The following is a 13,093-nucleotide window of genomic DNA, read 5'->3' on the forward strand; positions in this document are numbered from 1 at the left end:
GATAAGGGAAGACTTAGAAGTTGAAGCCTTGTGTGCTTTTTCCTTTAAGAATATACTAAACCAGGAGATAACAGTTTGGTTAGATCACAGGGAAGGAGCCACCAAACTTGACTTTCTGACATTGGTGTCACCAAAGCCTAATGGAAGTCACTCCATTTTAAACCAAGGTCTTAAATGCATTTTCTAGGCAACTCTCACCCTTTGGTTCTTCCTGCTTCATTGAATGATATTTATGTTCCTCATCATATTAGTATGAGTCTCTTGAGTCCTCCCTGGACATCCCAGTGTCGTCTTTTTTAACAGACTATCATCTTTCTTTTTCCCTTGGCTCTACATATTTGACAGCAGTCAGGGACAGACCTGGTTTCTTTTGAAAGAAAGCTTTGTCTGCAGACAGGAGGGGTACTGCAGTGAGCTCCTAGAGATGCCCTGGGGTGAATGGCCAGCATGGCTGGACTATGGGTAGTACCTGTGTCACCATCAGGATGCACTGGTGCGTGCACAGAGACTAAAACTGCAGAGGACAGGGAAGATCAGTTCTGCCCTGCTCTGCAGACACAGTCTGTTTTGAGTCCTTTGTGGTCCCATCCCTTGCCCTCCACCATCTTATTTTAGATGACCCCTGCAGTTGTCACTAATAAGTAACAATTAAACCTGTCTCTTCTTTCTTAGCATTTATCAGTCTGTTATTTCCTCATTAGCCCATACCTCTGAGGCTTTCTGAATGAGGGTCTCCAAAAACTTGCGCACAAAAAATTAGACTGCTTATCTTTTCCCTTGTACGTGAATTTGGCTATTATTTTTGCTTCTCCTTGTTCTCAGTCTAACTTGTCAGACTCTTAACCAAGACCCAGAATCTCCTGCACAATCATACTGTAGTCTCCTGCTCAATTGTACTGCATACCGAGAACAGTGTATTTAATTCTTCTTCTATGTTATCTGTGGCTGTTCATTTTCTTTCGTAACTGTAGATTGCGCTAACCTTGTTCTTTCTGATGGCCACAGCAATCCTTGACACGGATTTGTCATCTCCTCTTTGGATGCCTCCACAGAACCAAATTAAAATCCTCTTCAAAGTCCCACATAACTTTATCTCCTTGATACCTGTCTTCTGTAGTATGTTATAGCTACTACTATCATCTGTTTGACCATTCAGGCCTGCCTTATTACATCATTTGACTGAGTCTCTGGTGATCATGTCTGTGTTCTCATTTGTGCTCCCTTATGTGGGAAGCTGTTCATGACTTTCTCCTCAGGAGGTTCTTGTCTCTCTCTTTCTCCAGAGCCTTCTGGAAGATAAATGCCTGCCACAATGCCTACAAGGAAACTTGCTGACCAATACTGACACATGAAGTGTAGCTGCAAATAGTTCATATATTCCTGCTGGAGCAGGGAGGACAGACAAGATGACCTCCAGAGGTCCTTCCAACCTCCAGAGGTCCCTTCTGTGATTCTGTGATTCCATTTGGAAGAGCTATCCTTGACCACTTGTCCAGTAGTTTTCAATATTAGCTATATATAGTTAGAGCTGACAGTCCATCTTATTTAAGCAACAGCCCTATCTTGTAAGTAATCACTGTAGCACTATAAAAGGTGAATTATGTAGATGTGAGCACCTTTTACTTAAATAACTTTTCTTATTCTCCTCTAATTTACACTCTGTTGCTTTTTTGTATTTGGATTATAAATGGTTTAGGCCAAGGAGTTCACCTATTTTTCCTGTTTGGAAAGTACTTCATATATTAGCACAACCATTAATAACCAAGCAGCAAATCATCTTTGACTGTGATGTCACTGTCAATACAGACTAAGTAGCTGTGGCATTCCAGAGGGGGTTTTGCTGTAATTTTGCATGTGGTGTCCTTGTTAGCACATGCAGCCAGATTCTGGAAAGCCAAAACAAAACTGCAGCTTCAGACTTAATCAAGGCTGCAGGTCTGCACATGCACTGTTACCCATCATGCTGCCAGATAACAAACTGATTTGAACCAATGAGGTATTTTGAGGGTCTGACTTCATATGTTACCAAGAAGAACGCCAAAGCTAACAAAGTCTGATATGCACTTCTGCAAGTGGTAATTTCCTCTTACTGTCTAGAAATTTGAAAAGTCGCTGAGGAAAACGAGAACATGGTTTGGGAAGAATGACTTCATATTAATGTATGTGTCCTACCCTAGGTGCCTAATGCTTTGCATAGTAAAAACAGCAGGCATTTAACCTGAAAGAAGGATGATTGAATTCCCTCTGAACTGCTGATTAGTCTGTTTAATATTTGAGATGGTTAAGCAGTAACATTTAACAGCAGAAGCATAACGTTGCTTAGAAATACAATTTTCAAGGCTGTTCTGTTGACTTCCCAGCAGCCTCCATTCAGTAACTGTACTGCAAAAAGCTGAGAACAGTTAAGGTTTGTTCACTGAGGGAATTTGTAGCCTGATGGTGTCTATAGGTAATCAATTGTAATATGAATATTTTCTATTCTGCACATATTTGCTATAATATATATAGTGATCTGTAAACATGTGAACACAGTTTTTCTTTTCTTGCTCACTTGCTTACTATAATAAAAAGGTAAAATCATTATCTGTTTTCCTTCCTTTCTGTACTAACCAGTAATACTAAAACCAGTTTTGACTTGGTGTGGTTTGTGACTACGTTAATTTTTGAAGGGCAACCCTTATGAACAAAATGTTAGTACTGGTCTTAGGATTTAATATATTTCTCAGTCGCAAGTGTAATGCTAAAGAATACTTGCAATATCCCTTGATTTCAGTTTGATCTGTGGATCCCAGACAATTTCTAGAGCTGTGCCTTTATCAGCACATAATCAGTGTTGTCAAGCAGAGATCCAGGGTTTTCTGGGCATTTGTAAATAGGGCAGAAGAGAGTGCTCTTTCATCTTACCTAAGCAGTGTGCAATGGAGCCATAAGTGAAAAATCTCTAAGAATTTCAGCAACAAGCCTTTTCTGCAGCATCTTTGCACTTGTATAAAGACCAATTTGTGACCAGCGTTACAGTTACATTGAATTTACTGTAACAGCAGCTGCAAGTTACAATACAAATAGACCAATATGTCCCACCTCATTAAATTAGAAGCAGTTTTGTGTGTTGTGTGATCCAGGTGGTCTATTAAGCAAAACCTGAAACTCCTCCCCTTTCATGTCATTTTTGTGCATTGTGTTGGAGCAGCCACCAGAGAGTCTAACACTAGTGACGATGCGGACTTTTAAAGTGGGATAGAAAATTTTGATCAGAAGTAGTCTTTCAGAAAACTGTTAATTAGTATAGGAAGAGATCCTGTGAACAAAACTGCCCTATTCCATAAGGAAGAGTTAAGTTCTGATTCTCTCTGGTCTTCCCCACAATTTGTTGTGGCTTTATAGACATGTTGTGGGAAACAGCAGAAGGTAGGCAATTCTCCCCTAACCTGTCGTGTATAAATATTCTCAGCCCTCTCTCGCTTCCTCTCTCGATGGCAAAGGAAATTGCCAGGACTGAATCTAAGCCTTTGCAAATTTCTTTTTAATACACAAAAGGGCTTCAGATCAGACAGGTGTGGTTTCATCCCAAAAGGAATCTGAGGAAGCATGTACAGGCAGGGTGGCATGGAAACTGGAGTTTAAGATTTGCAGCAGCGAACGTGAACTGTGCTCAGCAAAATTTCAGGTGGAAGGCTAGGCTCTGTTTAGAGATGCTTTGGATTTGACTGTGTAATATTTGTTTCACAACTGATCTTAATGGGATGCTATGCTAACATTTGGTTATGGTGTTTTGAGCATAGTGTAGGGGGTGTGTGGTACTTGGTGCTCTGAGGTGCAACCAATGAAAGGGATGCCAAATTGTCCTTGTAAGTTAACAGAGCCCTGCTAGTGTTTAGACTAACTTACTTTTACACTTCAGTTGTACTGAATATTGCTGCTGTGGTGGCATAGCCTCTGGAGAGAGGAAGTTCAGCCTAGCAGTTAAGAGGGGAAACTTGGCAGCCAGGGCTTCCTATTCCTGCCATTGCTGTTCATTCTGTGTGCAAGCAGGAGAAAGCTAGGCAGTACTTCTTTCCACCTCGGTTTAATTATTTGTAAAATGAAAATGACTGCCTTAAAATGATGATTTGAGTAATATTTTAGTACTACTATCCTTTGCTAGAAAGGCGTGGTAGGTTTGCATGCTACATATAACTTCAGTAAACTGACAATAGCAGTGTTGTTTGGCTGTGATGGTTGAAGGACTAAACTCCTTTAGGATATCTTCTAAAGTCATACCAGGTATGATGATTTACTTCAGGTAGCCTGCATGATACATCTGTTGGTAGAATTTCATCCCTTTTGGCAGTGATCACCAATCACTAGATTTTCCTTAATGATAGCCAAAGGGAATAGTGATTTGTTTTTTCTCTAGCTTTGCATTTTACTTTCTTATGCTGAAGCAGTTGCAGAGTTCATTCTGCTTCAAGGTTGCTTTAGTCTTCTCCGTAAAATGATTGTGATCAAAGCTTCACTTCAGAAAGGAGTTTGAAAAGGTCATTAATAAGGACAGAATAGCGTTTCTTGGTTTTTAAACTTTGCCAGCCCTCAGTTTGTTTTCATAGTCTTACAAATGTATTCTCCCTTCCAGAAAAAGCTTTGCTTCCCCCCACCCCCCAAATTCTGGTTTAACTTTTGTAATTGATGAGTTACCTCTGGTTGATTACCATTTCATTGTCTTCCTTTTCTCTCTGTATCTGCCTTGCTTTGTTACCTGCTTTCTCTACTGCTTCTTCTTGTCTTCCTCTTCTCTCCCATCCTTGGTGGTCTCCCCATCCACACTCTTTAGGGCTTCTTAGCATCAGCTCCTCCCAGCATCTCTCACTTGTAACTCTAGTAATTCCTGTTGGGTAGGCGAGTACTAGAATCAAAGGCTGTCTGCAGAGCCTTCACACTGCGTTTTTCATGCTGACAAAGATGTTCTTCACATGAATGTGGCACTCACTTGTAAAGTCAAATGCATATACAGTAAATAACAGGAGATAGCACTGTGGTCTTAACGTCTTGGACTCTTGTAAGAAGAGCTCTGTAGCAGTATACAAAGGCTGTTAAATTACACCTCGAAAAATAAATATATGCAAGTCGAAAGAGCTTATCATTTATCTCTGTTTTTAAGCTGAAATGAGACAAGAAGTCTTTGAAGTTTGAGGAAGATATGATGGTGAATATCCAAGGTAGCTGATGCTAATGGTCTGCCTCTTTAAGCACTCAAGATGCTTACAAAAGGTATTGATGTGTTTGTGGGGTTTGATGTATACACGCTGTGAGAACAGACTGGGAAGATGGAAACCTACTCGGAAAATTTTGAGGCTGATGAGTAAACCTTTTTTGTAGTATATACTAGTGCCTCATCTTATTAGAAACAGTGCAGTGAGCAGAATTTATTTCATTATCCATTGGGGAAAAAAATTGTCCTCTATAGCTGTCTGCTTCTGATAAAACCCAGTTATGGATCTGTGGACCTTTCCAGATTGAGGAGTAGAAATATAAAAACAATGTCTGCTTCATTTAATGTGGTCATGGATCCAGGCTACCCTCTGTAGAGAATTCACTGTTACGTATGTAAAAGTCCAGCCATCTGCAGTAGGTCTGTTCATGGTGACAACAGATAAGACTGTGTCATCACAGGGTAGGGATTTGGTCAGCTAGAGAGGAAGCCTGTAGATAAAGGAAAACTCTTCCAGCAGACCTGCTTTTTGTCAAGCGAGACATGGTCCTGGACAGCTGCTTGATATACTACCTCTGCCCTGAACTGCTGGTGGGCTCCAGAACTACAGTTTGATATTTGGGCCTTTTTGCTTGAAGAGGGAGGAACGTTGCAGGTAGGGAAGCAGTGATATTCTTTTAAGGCTGTTGTGAGCATGCATGCACTGAATCTTTATATGGGAGAGTTAGGCTTTTGGTTTGTAGGTTTAATTATTTCCTCTCAGCACATATGCAAGGTGAACTCCAGATGGACATGTTATTAAATTCATTTTATCCCATTACAGCAAGCAAATGGAAAGATTGGTGCAGTATCTGGCATGTTTTTAAGGCCAATTATTTTCTTATTGCCTTTTGAATATAAATTTGTAAAAGATGACTTTTAAAGTAGTGACCCAATTCCTGAATCTCAACCTTCTATGCCTCTCCTCTTGTCTTGTGTCACTGTCATGATGCATACTTCAGTACAGAGGGCACCTGAACAGAGTCTCCTGCTCTAGCAGGTGTGACCAAAAGTATTTTGGGTAGTACTCTACTCTGATGCAGCTTGACTAATGGTCATTCAGCACAAATTGTTGAATTATACGACTGAGTACCAAAAGGGAGATAAGAATACTGTTTGGAAGGGGTCTTGAGTTGTTTTGAGTTATTTATGGGAACAAGAATAACTTATAAGTTCTAGGCTTTAGAATTGTAAATAAGCGATAGCATGCATGTAATGGTGTTTGGTTACATCTGGTTATGGATCTCTGACTGGAAGTCTGTAGTAGATCTGTAAAGAGCCAAAAGTGGAGTAATTAGCCTTGCACCATATGCAGAGGTAAAAATAACTGCATGCTTGTATTGACTGTTCTGGCTCAGTAGCAGGAATAGAGCCATTTCATTACACTGTAGGTGTTGGATGAGGAACTAATGCTCATCTTTTCTGCTGAGTAAGCAGTTTTTTCTAGAACTGTTAGTGTTTTCACAGTAAGTTAAGTACATGGCTTCTCCATATTCCACATGGCGTGAATAAAATACCACTGGTAGAAGCTATAAATCAGTTCTGAATGGTCATTAGTACATGGGAAAATCTAAGGAGAGTTATGTTAGCTCGGTGTGTTAAGCCTACACTCTGCTAGGCACATTTGTCACTCTGGGGAATGTATTTAACAAGGAGCATAAGACAGCACTAATGATTGCGGGGGGAAGCAATAATGGAAGTAGCTGTCAGCTGTTAATTTTTGTTATTTAAGAAAGACAAGTTTATACCATATTAAAGATTTTTAAAGTGTTATGCAATAATAATAGGGGTGTTTAAAAGCGTACGTGAGGATGCTGTGCTGTTGCTGACAGCATTTTCTTGGCAAAAGAATTTTTTTCTTCCCCTGTGTGTTATGGTTTATGGTTTGGTTCACTTTATCAGTGCTACTGGCAGCTCTCCAAACCCTGTGCTCCATCCAGAAGCAGCAGCCAAAGTGAAGCTGTGCCAGACCACAACTAATGCAGTGTGGGTTTGTTCTGTTTTCTTACAGGTACAATTTACAGTATTTAGCAAGCAGTCATTCACTGACATTCACAGCAGTGGCTGAGTTTCTCAGTGTAGATGCTGAAATAAAAAAAAAAAAAAACAAACCAAACAAAACATCAGAGAAGGCCCAAAGCAAAGTCTTGCACTTTAGTACTACCCATGTCTTAGATATGATCTGAACCTGAATCTACCCCATGATTTTGGGTCTGTTTTGCTTTTGTAAGGCAAGAGAGAGTTTGAATTATTTTTTTTTACCAGACTCCTTTCAAAAGCTCATTTTTCTTGTTCTTGGTAAGATGGTGTCACTTGTTACTTTGGGGGAAAAAATATTGCTCCCTTAAGCAATATCTTGTGTTCCCCCTCATGTATCCATTGCCCTGCTGCTGTCAAAAAATAAGTAGGATGGGAACGTGGATCAAAGGCAGTAAATTCTTTTTGTTATTTTTAATACTAAAAATATTTCTTTAAGAAACACACTGACAGGTTTTGTCAGAGTTTGAGAAGCTAATCACAGTATTTGTACATTCACATTTGAGCATTTAGTATCTGTGGATTATTGTATTTTATTTATACAAAGCTGTCTGGTCTAATTTAGGGAAGGGTAGAAACATGTTAAAAACAGATACATGGGATTGAAAAAAGTACCTCTAAATAAAAGTATGACACTTAATTCACAGACTGTCTTCATCTTTGTAATCACTCTTGACAAGTGCTAAATGGCAGTGTGTTATACCTACTTTTCACAGTGTCAATGGTGGCTCTAGACCAGTATTTGTTCCTAAAGAAAGTAGCAATATGTATATGAATAATAAAAAACTCCACCTTCAAGCAGCGTGAATTAATTTTCTTTTTAACCACTAGTCAATACTAAAATTGTAAATTAATGCTGATTTTCTGTGTTGTTTATTCCCCTCCTTTTTATTTTTAAGTGTATAACCTTAGATAAAGAATGAAATAACTAATCAAAGCCAACAATGTTCAGTGCTTCATCTTTTTACACTGTTTACACTGTAAAATAGTTTATCTTAAATCTGGAAGTAATGTGATATTCCTGCATCCCAGTACAGTAGGTGGAATGAAACCAAGTGTGGAGGACTATTTTTTTTAGATGGAATAGCTTATTTTTAGGAGCATCTTTCGGAAGGGTTGTTTCTGTTTTCACTAGGTTGAAGGAAGAGTCAGTAACCTGATTTCTGCCAGTTTTCTAGGGTCCTGCCAGAAGCTGTGGTGTGTATATATATGTACACACATACTTATCTTTAAACCATACACTAAAATACTTTAAGCTGATTTACAAGATGACTCACTGTATTGAAAAAGCAGAACTGTGCAACAGAAATGGGAATATTCTTGATTTCCCACAAAGTCCTGGTCCTCATTCAGCTTTTTTTTCAGGGGGAGTGTGGATGGAGGGGAGTAGCTTGGCAGGAGATAACTGCAGACTTTTAGTACATGCTACCAAAAAAAAGTGAAATTCTCCCTACATGCAGACACAGTGCTTAAAGAAGGAAAAAGGATGCATTTTGTGTCTCCTCACCTTCAATGCCTGAGAGTATTTTTATTAAGCATCTGGGGTGTAGATGGGGTATTTCTTTTCAGTCTCCTCTTCTGTTCTTTATTCTCACTGAAGATTCATTGAAATACTCTTAGAGTAAGAGGTTTGTCAGCCTCTGTTTGCAAGAACAGGGAGGAGTGTCTTTCATAGAGTTCTTTGTGCCCTTTATTTTTTATTAGAAGCTATTGAGGTTTAAGAAGTCCAAACTCAGTGTTTAAGATCCTTGGCTTCTTATTTGTTTGGATTTCAGCTCAGAATGTTACAGTCAAAGTAGGTCTTTTAGCTTGCTGAGGTTTTCTGATTCAGAAACAGAGAAGTCAACTAATATTTCTAAAGGCAGAGATAAATACTTGCATGGTGATAAAGCTGGGTCCTTCTATGTGAAAAAGAGACTGAGTACATCAACACATTTTCCTGTCATTTGTGCATCTTTTTAATGGGCTGAAATCCATACTGGCAGCCTTGCATGTCAGCCCTAAGTCTGGGTAATTTCAGTCTTGCCTTAATTCTGTTTTCCCTGGAAGCATTAACATAGTATATACTGTAGCAAGGGGTAGAATCTTTCAGTTGTGTTAGAAGTCTTCTGACTTTCACTTGTAGCTTTCAGAAAAGAAAAGAGGGGGGGATAACTTTTTAATGTAGAAAGATTTGTTAGAATGCTTTCTGTCTTTGCAGAGACTGCTTTTCTTGTGTGATGAGGTCAGGCAGTTACTCCTTTCTGAGCCCAGCTCATTCCTTCCCAACATCTCTGTAAGATATTAACTGAGCAACAATGAAGATTTACAGGAGTTACATGTTAGAAACATGATGGCAGCAGCAAGCCTGGTAAGAGGCCAGTTGTTCCCCTGCCTGTTCCTCCAGCTAATTGTGTCCTCCTCAAACCCAACCAGTATGGAGCTACCATTAAGCCGAAATAAGATCAGCAGAAGATGCAGGAGCTGCAAGTTTCTGGCTGGTTTTAATCATTCAGAGGGAGAATGATTAAAACCAGCCTGGGAAAAGGCAGCATGGTGGAGACCTGTCCTCCCACTCCTGGGGCAACCAGAAGTTTTCATGATGGAAGAGGGGAGCAGGGGGGGAGAAGGAAGGAAATGGTCTGTGTTGCAATAGTCACAATGTTAGAGGTTTAATTTTTCCTAGGAAGTTTTCCTTCCTAGCTGGAGGCTTATGGGAAAGAGATTTCTACAGCAAAAAAACCATGGATTCAGTGTGAACTGAAAACCTAGTATCTTGCTCTTTTTCTAGAACTAGATGGTGGGAAAGAGACTTAGCTTTACAAATGTTGGCAAACTACTATGTTTTCTCATTAGTTGAGTTGATTGAGCTCCCTCATTCTTAGACACTGCCATTTGTAGCTCTTCTGTGTACAGCATTTATGGGAAACGGGAGGAGGGAATAGCTGGTTGAAGGTAAGAGGAGAAGAGATGTCCTGCAAAAGAAAATTATAGCACACAGAGACAAAGTTTAAGCTTGAGATGCAAGAATGAACAGGGAAAAGAGAAGGTACAAAAATCATGCATATCTAAAAGGAAGAGAGGAACCACACTGAATTCAACTGAGGAAAAGCCACCTCCCCCCACCTCCCCACCCCCCCCCCAAAAAAAAAGTAAAGCCAGGAGTGGGAGTGAGAAATGCCAAGGTGGTAGAGTAAATTACTTCTTTCTTTCTATTTTAAAGAAAGAAGTGATTTACACTCTGTTGTTTAAGAATTTACAAAGAAGCCTTCAAACTTGGAATTGTTTTAAGGATATTTGTCCATTAAGTGAAGAGCAGGGAAGATATTGATAGCAATGGCAGCAGAGACAATTCCAGCTGCTTCATGAGATTATTTTCCAGGTGCATAGAACTGGGGTCATGAGTCCCCAAGTCAATCACTAGTCCTAGTCTTCCTGTTCACTAGTCCTAGTGCCCCCCAGTCCTGAGTATTGTATTGTTGATAGTACTTTGGGTTGTTTTTAAGTACCTTCCCCCTTCTGTGTGCTGTAGGGGAAAGGTGAGGTGTGGTAGTGCTCCTCTCCATGAGATGAAACTTCATCGCTTCATTTTTGCTTGTCTGCTGGGTAGCAATATTGCATGGAGCAAGTGTCCCTTTCAATTAGATGCTTACCAGGTGCTGGCCTATCAAAATCAGGGGAGGTGATGCTGCGCATGTGTAGTATACTTCAAAAGAACAAATTTTTTTATCTTTTATCTGGGATTTTTCCCTACTTCTTTCAAAGAAGTGAAAAGTAAAGGATGACATTGATAAGGATTACAGCTTGTTTTATAGTATAGTCTTATATACTTATGGTATAAGTATGCATAGCAACTTTTCATCTGAACTTTTTGGGTTTTTTTAATAAATAGCCACCTCAGAGTAAACCATTGCTACTTGCTGTTCAGTAGCTTTTGTGATGCTTAACATTGCAGGGTAGGAAATGATTAAGAGTGCTATGCCTGCTGTAGTTCTAAAGGTAGCTTATGGCAAGTGAAAATTGCTGTCTAAATTACAAATAGTATGAAGGTTAACAACCCATTCTTATGAAAAAGTCTTTGGCCATCAGTAGTAACAACTCACTGCCTTGTGTGTTTGTTGTTGAGTGACCTGGCAAAGTGAGTTCTTCTGGTTAAATTCCCATCATTCTCTCCACCGTACAGCACCTCTTGTGTCTTAAAATATATGAAAACATTTAAAATCAGGCTTTTAACAGCTGAAGCTATGTGTGTTTCCAGTGCTTTTGGGATGTGGTCACAGTGCATGAGACAGCACAGATTTATTCAGTTGCTGGAAAATACACTTCTGGGCTTGGCCACTAAGTCATTCTCTATGTAAGTTGCTGCTGTGTGTGCTGGCTCAGTGGCTAGGTTATAAGGAAGGCAGAAGATGAGACAGTAAATTAAGTCCTAACGCATTCAGTAATTTTCTGCTACTGAAAGTTATACTGACAAGCATGTACAGTATGTGAGCTCTGTACAGCAGGGGAGTCTCTCGTTTTGCTGGAATGCATATTCTATGGCCTCAGTTAAAAGGTTTTGCAATCTTTTTCAGAAAAAGATGTTAACTTTAAATTTCTTTTAATTTTGTAACTTGGAGAGGTCATGCAGTCATCTGTGTGATATGCACAGTCCTTAGCTCAATAGATCACCTTGATTGCTGCTGGGTGCACAGTAGGCTCCAAAATGTGCTGTAAAGCTTTGGGGGTGAATTATGGACAGGTAAGAGACGCTGTGAAGAGGCTGAGAGAAAGCAGGGAGGACCGGTTTTAATTTGCTGTTCAGACTGGCTAACATGGCTTGTTCTGTTGGGGTGGTATGACATAAACAGCTCTGGTGTAACACTTTGGGTATGGTATGACTGTGCAAAGTATCTAGTGGTGAAGGGGGGACTTTTTTTCATTTTTCTCTTCCTTGGTAGGAGGGAAAATAACCAAGCTCTACAGACAGTGCTGTAAGAGGTGCACTTATTCTCTAGGACAGAGAATGCTACATTTGTCTTTTGCCTTTTTATAGCACTCTTTCTAGCCATGCAATTTTCTTAATGAAGTCACACATGTAATACTTTCAGCTGAAAGAAAAATTGCGGCTTTAATGACTAACAGGGAGATAGGGTTTTGCCTGCACAAATGAGTGCCTTAAGAATATTGTGGAAGCCAGCTGTAAATGCTCAGGTGATTGTGGCTCTACTAAAATGATGAGAAGTCTGTAAAAATGGAAAAGGGTAACAAAATTTTGAAATGTTTAATGAAATAGAACAAGATTGCAGAATAAAACAAATTCTGCTCCCTTTAACGTATATGTGGGCACAGCAAAGAGATGTGGGTGGGGGTTTTTTGTTTGGTTGGTTTTTTTGGTTTTGTTTGTTTGTTTGTTTGGGGGGGTTTTGGTGGGGGTTTTTTTGGGTTTTTTTGTTGTTTTTGTTTTGTTTTGTTTTGTTTTTTGTTTTTTGGTTTTTTTTGTAAATACTAACACAAGCTAAGGATCCAAAAAGAGCATAGAAGTGCTCCCAGCTGGAAGAGTGTACTCCATTGTTTCATCAGTTCTGTCCTTTCTGGGTCACCTTATAACCATTGAGCTGTTAGTTAAGACATCTGTGAGCTAGAAGAGGTAGAAAAAGTTATATAGTAGTAAGCTGTTTCAAAATCCTGATGTATTTGGAAGAGTGATGCAATTTACAATGAATTAATTTTTCACCTTTTTAATACCTCTGTGGGAGTAAGTTTGCATGCTATACAGTTTATATGCACAATTAGTCATTGTAGAGGACAGGTACATTTTCCCAAGTTTTTAAGGTACCTAATTTATAAAGCAGCATGGAGAAAGTTAAA

The 13,093-nt window shown here is 39.4% G+C and overlaps 1 protein-coding gene across 3 annotated transcripts in view; it reads left to right on the top strand.

The window, feature by feature from the left end:
* Positions 1 to 13,093, top strand: part of MARCHF3 (membrane associated ring-CH-type finger 3) — an 84,643-nt gene that overhangs the window by 16,186 nt on the left and 55,364 nt on the right. The window lies entirely within an intron of this gene.

The sequence above is a fragment of the Buteo buteo genome, chromosome Z, assembly GCF_964188355.1.
Source record: "Buteo buteo chromosome Z, bButBut1.hap1.1, whole genome shotgun sequence".
In the NCBI taxonomy this organism is placed as follows: Eukaryota; Metazoa; Chordata; class Aves; order Accipitriformes; family Accipitridae; genus Buteo; species Buteo buteo.